Raw genomic sequence first — 10,208 nt, 5'->3', positions numbered from 1 at the left:
AGCAAACATAACACACCTGTACATGTCACCAGTGCCAGCCCAGCACCTGTATAAACATCACCAGGCAGCCCAGCACCTGTATACATCACCAGCCTCACTCGGCACCAGTATATACATCAGCCCCACTGGATTACAGGTGCTGGCCGCTTGTGGCTGGGCTGGTATTTTACTCTAAACATCTTTCTGGGGTCAATAATTATTATTATACACATATACTCAGTCTGGGTGACTCACTCACCCAGTCCCAGAGAGACAGGCGTCAACGTCACTGATGTGATTGAATCAGAATGTGATGATTATACCCGGCGTCACCCGACCTAACGCCACGTGATTGCAGCAGGCAGGCGACAGGCGCGGGTAGGGAGGCTGCAGCTCTCACACCTCACAACCAACTTCTGCAGGCCTGCAGCCAGGGGGAGAGCAGAGCGCGTTCTCTCTGACCACAAAGAATGTCCTGACATATAACGTCAGGACGTTCTTAGCCCCTTACCCCTATGTGTATCGCAGCCAAGCACCTTTTAAAGGGCCGGCAAAGGAAAAACGGGCCGAGTGGCCTCATCATGCATCCAATACTGTTTACTTTGAACAAGCAGAAGATCTTAGCAATAAATTTCTGAAGAGCTGTTATCCACTACAGCCCATTGACACTGGCCGATAATAAATTAGATTCGAACACTAATGACTAGTGATGAGCGAGTGTACTCGTTGCTCCGGTTTTCCAGAGCACGCTCGGGTGATCTCCGAGTATTTGTTAGTGTTCGGAGATTAAGTTTTCATAACCTCAGCTGAATGATTTACAGCTATTAGCCAGCTTGATTACATGTGGGGATTCCCTAGCAACCAGGCAACCCCCACATGTACTCAGCCTGGCTAACAGCTATCAATCATTCAGCTGCAGCGATGAACACTTAATCTCCGAACACTAACGGAGAATGCTCGGGAAAACCGAGCAACGAGTACACTCGCTCATCACTACTAATGACCTTCAGTCATGGCCAAAAGTATTGACACCCGTGCAATTCTGTCAGATAATACTCATTTTCATCCTGAAAATGATTGCAAACACAAATTCTTTGTTATTATTATCTTCTTTTAATTTGTCTTAAATGAAAAAACACAAAAAGAATTGTCCTAAAGCCAAACTGGATATAATTCCACACCAAACATAAAAAAGGGGGTGGACAAAAGTATTGGCACTGTTCGAAAAATCATGGATGCTTCTCTAATTTGGGTAATTAACAGCACCTGTAACTTACCTGTGGCAGCTAACAGGTGTTGGCAATAACTAAATCACACTTGCAGCCAGTTGATATGGATTAAAGTGACTCAACCTCTGTCCTGTGTCCTTGTGTGTACCACATTGAGCATGGAGAAAAGAAAGAAGACCAAAGAACTGTCCGAGGACTTGAGAAACCAAATTGTGAGGAAGCATGAGCAATCTCAAGGCTACAAGTCCATTTCCAAAGACCTGAATGTTCCTGTGTCTACCGTGCGCAGTGTCATCAATAAGTTTAATGCCCATGGCACTGTGGCTAACCTCCCTAGATGTGGACAGAAAAGAAAAATTGACAAGAGATTTCAACGCAAGATTGTGCGGATGTTGGATAAAGAACCTCGACTAACATCCAAACAAGTTCAAGCTGCCCTGCAGTCCGAGGGTACAACAGTGTCAACCCGTACTATCCGTCGGCGTCTGAATGAAAAGGGACTGTATGGTAGGAGACCCAGGATGACCCCACTTCTTACCCTGAGACATAAAAAAGCCAGGCTGGAGTTTGCCAAAACATACCTGAAAAAACCTAAAACGTTTTGGAAGAATGTTCTCTGGTCAGATGAGACAAAAGTAGAGCTTTTTGGGCAAAGGCATCAACATAGAGTTTACAGGAGAAAAAAAGAGGCATTCAAAGAAAAGAACACGGTCCCTACAGTCAAACATGGCGGAGGTTCCCTGATGTTTTGGGGTTGCTTTGCTGCCTCTGGCACTGGACTGCTTGACCGTGTGCATGGCATTATGAAGTCTGAAGACTACCAACAAATTTTGCAGCATAATGTAGGGCCCAGCGTGAGAAAGCTGGGTCTCCCTCAGAGGTCATGGGTCTTCCAGCAGGACAATGACCCAAAACACACTTCAAAAAGCACTAGAAAATGGTTTGAGAGAAAGCACTGGAGACTTCCAAGGTGGGCAGCAATGAGTCCAGACCTGAATCCCATAGAACACCTGTGGAGAGATCTAAAAATGGCAGTTTGGAGAAGGCACCCTTCAAATATCAGGGACCTGGAGCAGTTTGTGAAAGAAGAATGGTATAAATTTCCAGCAGAGCATTGTAAGAAACTCATTGATGGTTACCGGAAGCGGTTGGTCGCAGTTATTTTGGCTAAAGGTTGTGCAACCAAGTATTATGCTGAGGGTGCCAATACTTTTGTCTGGCCCATTTTTGGAGTTTTGTGTGAAATGATCAATGTTTTGCTTTTGCTTTTATCTTGTGTTTTTTCATTTAAGACAAATTAAATGAAGATAATAATACCAAAGAATTTGTGTTAGCAATCATTTTCAGGAAGAAAATGAGTATTATCTGACAGAATTGCAGGGGTGTCAATACTTTTGGCCATGACTGTATCTTTCACAATAGTTATGTAATGTGATTCAGTTGAGAGACTGAACGAAGTGTCCAAAACACTTGTTCATCTTGCATTAAATCATTTAGGCAAGAGAAAAAATATTCTTGTTCAACCTTTGTAAATTGTGTAATGCAAATGGAGATTGTTCGCTCGTTCAACAATTTGGCCAACAAAGAGAAAAAGCCCCAAATTTTCAATGTGAAAACAGTGCACAATGTTCAAAGTAATGATTGCTATTTACCATTTCATTCACGGTTCTTGTCCTGTATAAATACTTGTCTAGCAAAGGCAGCAGGGTGGCTCAGTCGATAGCACTGCAGCCTTGCAGCGCTGGAGTCCTGGATTCTAATCCCACCTTGGACAACATCTGCAAGGAGTTTGTATGTTTTCCTCGTGTTTGCGTGGGTTTCCTCCGGGCTCTCCGGTTTCCTCCCACATTCCAAAGACATACTGATAGGGAATTTAGATTGTGAGCCCCATTGGGGACAGTGTGCAAAACTGTAAAGCACTGTGGAATATATTAGCGCTATATAAAGATTATTATTATTATTACTAGATGGTGGCCCGATTCTCATGCATCGGGTATTCTAGAATATGTATGTTGTTTATTTATGAAGATTTCAGAATAATGCAATGAATACGCAGGATTCGGCCAGCCGGGCGCAACCAATTAGCAAAGTGTGGTTAAAATCCAGCGCCAATTCGCGGCCGGACTGCGGCTGTCGCTGATTGCTCGGGGCCGGCCAGGCGCGACCAATTAGTGAAGCCAGCTCCAGGTTTTTGAGGGCCCCGGGCAAAAGAGTCTCAAAGCCCACATAGCATATAACACAGCCCACGTAGTATATAGCACAGCCACGTAGTATATAGCACAGCCACGTAGTATTGAGCACAGCCCACGTACTATATAACACAGCCCACGTACTATATAACACAGCCCACGTACTATATAATACAGCCCACACAGTATATAACACAGCCCACGCAGTATATAACAGCCCACGCAGTATATAACACAGCCACATAGTATATAGCACAGCCCACGTAGTATATAGCACAGCATATGCAGTATATAACACAGCCCACGTAGTATATAGCAATGTGGGCACCATATCTCTGTTAAAAAATAATTAAAATAAAAAATAGTTATATACTCACCGTCCGGCGGCCCCCGGATCCAGCCCAGGCCTTTAGCGATGCTCCTCGTGACGCTCCGTTCCCAGTAATGCCTTGCGGCAATAACCCGTGATGATGTAGCGGTCTCGTGAGACCGCTACGTCATCTGGGGTCAATGCCGCAATGCATTCTTGGGATCGGAGTATCGCGAGGAGCTGGAAAGGCTGCTGCGGACGCCGGAAGGTGAGAAATATAATGATTTTTTTTTATTATTATTATTTTCAACATTATATGTTTTTACTATTGATACTGCATAGGCAGCATCAATAGTAAAAAGTTGGTCACACTTACAGGGTTAATGGCAGTGTTAACGGACTGCGTTACACCACGTTATGACGTGGTGTAATGCAGTCCGTTTAACGGACTGCTAAAACGCTATGTGGGTGCTGACTGCAGGGAAGTATGGAGGGGGCACTGACTGGAGGGGAGTAGGGAGGGGCCAAATCGTGGCCGGACTGTGCCTGTCGCTGATTGGATTCACCCAGCTGGCCGCAACCAATCAGTGACATGGGATTTCCGTGACAGACAAACAGACGGAAGGACCTTAGACAATTATATATACACATTATTATTTGATAGTGGTGAGTTACAATTGCATAGTTTATCATTAAAAGATTATCTGCTTGTGTAAACGAACTCTTAAGGTAAGAGGGGGGGCTGTATGGGGCGCAGCTAAAAGGAGGCCCCCACATGACTGCGTTGCCATGGGAGCAGTGCAGTAGGTTTTCTTTTAAAAAATAAAGGTGTTATTGAGTAAAGGAGCCCGGGGATTGGAAGAGTAGGATTTGGGGTGGGGATTTATGCAAAAAGGGAGGTGGGGGCTTGGGAAAGTGCGGGAAAAGGGGAGATCAGTTACCTTAGACGGGCGAAGTGAGTGGACCTGCTGCCACATCCCTCTCACCATGTCTTCTGTGGACAGCCTGGTAGCTCAGCTTCGTCGGGAGGCCAGTTCCAGGAGGGCCGGATGGCTGGAGGAGCAGCTCACAGGGCTGCTCGGAGGCAGTGGGAGCCAGGACAGCGGGAGCCGGGGCAGCAGAACCAGGCGGTCTAGGCCGCCAGACAGGCTGTCCCCCGACACTACACCGCGCGGCAGGCGCAGGCCGCGGAGCCCCTCCAGGGACCCTGCGGGGGCTGGGGGACGCGGCCGATCCACCTTGCCCGCCCCCTCCCCCGGCAGGAATCCACCTGGCGGCCCTGCCGGCACGAGGCGGCGCGGTGCTGGGCGAGCGGTGCAGACGCGGCAGGACGCCGGCGCTGCACAGGATGTCAGGGCCGCACTTCCGGTGCGGCCTAGCAGAGGGCGCGGCGGCGCCGCAGCACCGATAGCAGCAGCTTCTACCCGCCGGGGAGCACCTCCCGCGGTGGCGGCAACACGAGCAGGGGGACGGGGAAGGAGCCCAGCGGCGGCGGCAGCATCCACCAGGCAGGAGCCGGGGAGTATCGCGGCGGGCGCAATTGCGGCGGGGGCACCCGGATCCCATCCCCCCAGTGCACCTGGCTCTGCGACAGGACGGCAGAGCAGACTATCGGGCAGGACAGCGGCGGCATCACGGCAAGGAGCGGGTCGCGGTCGGGCCGCAGGAGCGGCGTCCAGAGGAGACAGTCCAGCGGCTGGAGGCAGAGGAATCACGGAGCCGGACAGATCCAGATCCAGCAGGAGGTCGAGGGACCGGTCGCCTTCGCCAGTCTCGGTCCCCCCTGGTGACGTGGAGGCCAGGGGCGCGGGCCTGGGGCAGATGAGCGGCAGCGATGATTCCGGGAACGAACATCGCGACGAAATGGACCAGCAGGATTCAGGAAGCACGGCTGGTGGGGACACAGCACCTGCGCAGCCACGTGAGTACATGTCCAGTCTTTCCCCAGTGCCGGGTGTTTCGGGTGTGGTGGAGCGGGGTGGGGGCTGTAATGAGGTCCCGGGGGTCAGAGAACTTCTAGCGGGTATGTCGCAGATTTTGCGTAGATTGGATGGGGGCGGGGGTAGCTCAGTTGCTAACAGTGTGGGATCGTCGCCCGCTGGTGCCTGGGTGTCAGTTGCCGGGGGCGTAGCAGGGGGTTCGAACGAGATTGCGAGCTCGGGTAGCGGGACACCTGTTTCTGTGGCGGGGGTGTCGGTGTCGGTACAAACGGAAACGGGAAAAGGTGATACCGTTAAGTTAGACGACAGGGCAAAAGGCGAGGTATATGTGTGTTTTGAGGGTCCGCTGGGGGCCCATTTGAAGAAAGAAGTCAAGGAAAAGATTTGGAAAGATGAATACGTAGAGATTTTCTCTCTCCTTCCTTTAGAAAAATTTAACTTGGATAAAGGAAAGAAAGACGACAGCAAAAAGGAAGAGGAAGAAAAGAGGCGTTGGCGCCTTATTCCTCAGACGTTCGTTAACTGGCAGCAGGCCTTTGCCATTCTAGCGAGTGTTATAGGGGAGAAATTCCCCGAGAATTGCTCGGGCCTGTTTTGTTATTTGGATGCTATTGGTGAAGCGCATCGTACCTACGGGGGCCAGGCTTGGCTGAGATACGATGAACAGTTCAGGCAGCGAAAAGCAGTGAGGCCGGAGATAAGGTGGGACCAAAAAGACATCGGGTTGTGGCTGAAGGTGATGGCTCCGATGCGTTATGGGCAGTCCTTTCAGGGGGGAGGGGGGGTAGCAGTCAGCAGTCAGGACAAAGTGGAGGACACGGGTCTCAGGGTTCAAAGGAAAAATCTGGGACATGCTGGCAGTTTAACGAGGGCCAGTGCAAGTATGGCACCACTTGTAAATTTAAACACGTGTGCTCCCATTGCAACGGGGCCTCTCACGGAGCCGCTAAGTGTTTCAAGAAATCACGTGGTAAGCCATCAGTGGGTGGCGGTCAAGGGGGTGACTCCGGTGAGGGTTCAAAAGATGGCCCCCTATCTAAGTAGATACCCGGATGTTAAAAAGGCGGAGGTTATTAGGGACGGTTTTCTTGAGGGGTTTAAGATCCCTCACCCGATGCATGTTGTTCCTTTTTCTACAAAAAATTTGAGATCAGCTGGCTTGCATGCGGAGGTGGTTTCGGCTAAATTGGCAAAAGAGGTTGAGCTGGGAAGAATGGCGGGGCCTTTTAGTTCGTTGCCCATGGCGGGTGTAATTGTTTCCCCGCTTGGGGTGGTGCCCAAGAAGGAGCCGAACAAGTTCCGGCTAATTCAGCATCTTTCATATCCCAAAGGATCCTCGGTTAATGACGGGATTGCGGAGGAGTTGTGCTCCGTTGTTTACACATCGTTTGATGCGGCTGTTCGGTGGGTGCGAATGTACGGGCCTGGAGCATTGCTGGCAAAAACGGACATCGAGTCGGCATTTAGGCTCTTGCCGGTGCACCCGCAGAGCATTCCTTTGTTAGGTTGTTGGTGGGAGGGTGGTTTTTACTTGGATAGGTGTTTGCCTATGGGATGTTCTATTTCCTGTGCATTGTTTGAGACTTTCAGTACCTTTTTAGAGTGGGTAGTGAGAGATGTATCGGCGGTTCCTTCTGTCATTCACTATTTGGATGATTTTTTGTTTGTTGGTCCACCGGATTCAGCAGTGTGCTGTCATTTACTTGGGACCATGGAATGGGTGGCCGGACAGTTTGGTGTTCCTTTGGCACAGGGAAAAACGGAGGGCCCCTGCACGGTCTTGAGTTTCTTAGGGATTCTCATTGATTCTGAGAAAATGGAGTGTAGGTTGCCTGATGATAAGTTGGAGTTGCTTAAGCGAGAGGTGAGTCGGATTGGAAAATTGCGGAAGACTTCATTGAAGGAGTTGCAGTCGCTGCTGGGCCGCCTGAATTTTGCTTGTCGTATTATGCCAATGGGCAGGATATTTTGCCGCAGATTGTCCAGGGCGACGGCTGGAGTTCGGTCGGCTCATCATTTTATTCGTTTGGGTAGAGAGCATAAGGAGGACCTTCTTGTTTGGCAACGTTTTTTGGAAGGCTATAATGGCAGGTCGCTTATACAGCAGGAGGATCTGAATGCTTTTGATTGCGAGATCTACACAGACGCAGCAGGTGGAGTTGGTTATGGGGCCTACTGTGGAGGAAAATGGAGCGTCGGGGTGTGGCCAGAGGATTGGCGAAAGAAGGGGCTCACCAAGAATTTGGCATTGTTGGAGTTGTTCCCGATTGTGGTGTCAGTGTTTGTTTGGGGTGACAGCTTTCGTGATCGGCGAGTACGTTTCCATTGCGATAACTCGAGCGTGGTGGCCGTGATTAACAGCTTATCTTCTTCTTCCCCTCCAGTAATTAGGTTGGTCAGGGAGTTGGTACTGAGATGCTTGGAGTGGAATGCATGGATTACGGCGGTGCACGTGCCAGGAGTTCAGAACAATATAGCTGATGCTTTGTCTCGTTTGCAGTGGGACCGATTCCGGGATTTGGCTCCAGATTCGGAGGCGGCAGGAGCAGCATGTCCTTTGCATCTGTGGCAGGTGGTTACGGAAGGGGAGGCCGATTGATCCAAGCCTCGGTGTCAAACAGGACATGGTCAGATTATGCGGCGTCATGGGCCATGTGGGAAAGTTGGTTGTTTCAATGCGGCTCGGCTGAGTCAGATAGCGACAGGGCAATGGCGTTATTGGCACTGGTAGGTAAGGTCGTGGAGTGGGGTTGGTCCGTGTCTAGGTTAAACAAGTTTATAGCAGGTTTGGCTTTTGGTTTTCAGTTGCAAGGATTGAGGGACATCACAAAGGACTTTGTTATACGGCAGGCGTTGAAAGGTTTTCGTAAGGGTAATTCGACTTTTGATAAGCGCAGGCCCATTTCTTTTGGGTTGTTGCAGCGGTTAGGGGAGGCCTTGGGCGTAATTTGTTCATCTCAGTTTGAGGTGGTACTGTTTCAATTGGCCTTTTCTCTAGCGTTTTTTGGTGCTTTGCGTCTGGGTGAATTGGTTTCCTCGAGCAAGGACAGGTCAGGTGGTCTTTTGGCGGAAGATGTGGTTTTTTGGGAAGGGGGAGTTGCCTTTTGGATAAGGCGTTCAAAGACGGATCAGCTAGGTAGGGGAAAGAAAGTAGTGCTAGGAAGGGTGGCGGGTAGCGGGATGTGTCCGCAACGCTGCTTAGAGGCATATTGGAATTTGTCATCAGTCAGGTCAGGCCCTCTGTTGCAACACCAAGAGGGGGATTTCTTGTCACGTTTCCAGTTTGTAGCCATTTTGAAGAAGGGCTTGGGTTTGCTGGGTGTTAACCCGGAAAATTTTGGCTCGCATTCTTTTAGGATTGGGGCCGCATCTGAGGCCGATCGTTTGGGCCTTGGGCCGGAGGTGATCAAGAAAATAGGCAGATGGAGTTCTAATCGTTACCTGTCTTATGTGCGGCATTAAATCAACAATGCGGGGTGAAGAGGGACGTCTTTGCGGATTGTTAATTATGGTTGTGTTTTTCAGGTCGTACCCCTCTTTTGGCGTGGATTGTCGGACACTCTTTCGTTTATTGGGGCGCCCTCCGGGCCGATGCGCGCGCGAATGGTAGGCAACTGGGTTTCGGCCGAGAGGCAGTGATCATCCGTTGGATGGGGACTCGTGGTATGTCGTGGCATAGTTTTTTGCCGGAATTCTCCCGCGCCGCCCGTCTGGATCGCCCTCCGGATATTTTAGTGGTTCACTTGGGGGGTAATGATTTGGGGGCAAAACCCGTGAGGGAACTCATTCGGGATATCCGTTATGACTTGTTGAGGCTGTGGGTATCTTTTCCCGGTATGCTGACTGTGTGGTCAGACATTGTGCCGCGGAAGACGTGGCGGAAGGCCCGTTCCCATAAAGGGATTAACAGAGCCAGGGTAAAATTGAACAGGATGGTGGCGAGTTTTGTGTCCCGGAATGGGGGTATTGCCGTGAGGCATTTCGAGCTGGAGGCCGGGGTCGGTAATTTTTGGAGGGATGATGGAGTGCATCTTAACGAGATCGGGATGGATTTATGGGCGCTCGGTCTACAGGAAGGAGTTGAAAGAGCTTTGGCGGTGGTGGGGCACTCACGAGCCTGAGGTGGTCAGGGCTTTTCGTGTGTGGCGGGGGGTGGGGTTCTTGGAGTTGGTGATGATGCTGATAGGGTTGATCTGGCTTTTGGTACGGGCTCTGGACGGGGTGTTTACCTCGGGAGCTTTGTGGTTGGTTTGCCCGAAATGGGTTACATGGTGCCCTCGAGCTGGTGGTTACGGCTGAGGGTAAATACGTGTTTTCTGTAAAAATTTTGGGTAGGCTCTCTGCCTATTATGAGCCAGATTTTTTAGCTCCAAGAGCCCCCCCCTCGAGGTTTTATATATTTACTGTTTACATGTTGTTATTTATGTATTTGTTTGTTAATAAAATGGCCGCTGTGGCCAAATTATCCAAAAAGAAATTAACGTGGTGGTGTGTTTTCCTGGGTAATAGATGGAGGGGTTAAGAGGGGCAAGGTAGTTGGGGGTGGGGGATGCTTTACGGA

This window comes from Ranitomeya imitator, chromosome 1 (assembly GCF_032444005.1).
Source record: "Ranitomeya imitator isolate aRanImi1 chromosome 1, aRanImi1.pri, whole genome shotgun sequence".
In the NCBI taxonomy this organism is placed as follows: domain Eukaryota; kingdom Metazoa; phylum Chordata; class Amphibia; order Anura; family Dendrobatidae; genus Ranitomeya; species Ranitomeya imitator.
The sequence above is the reverse complement of the archived record's forward strand: the minus strand, read 5'-3'. Positions refer to the sequence as shown.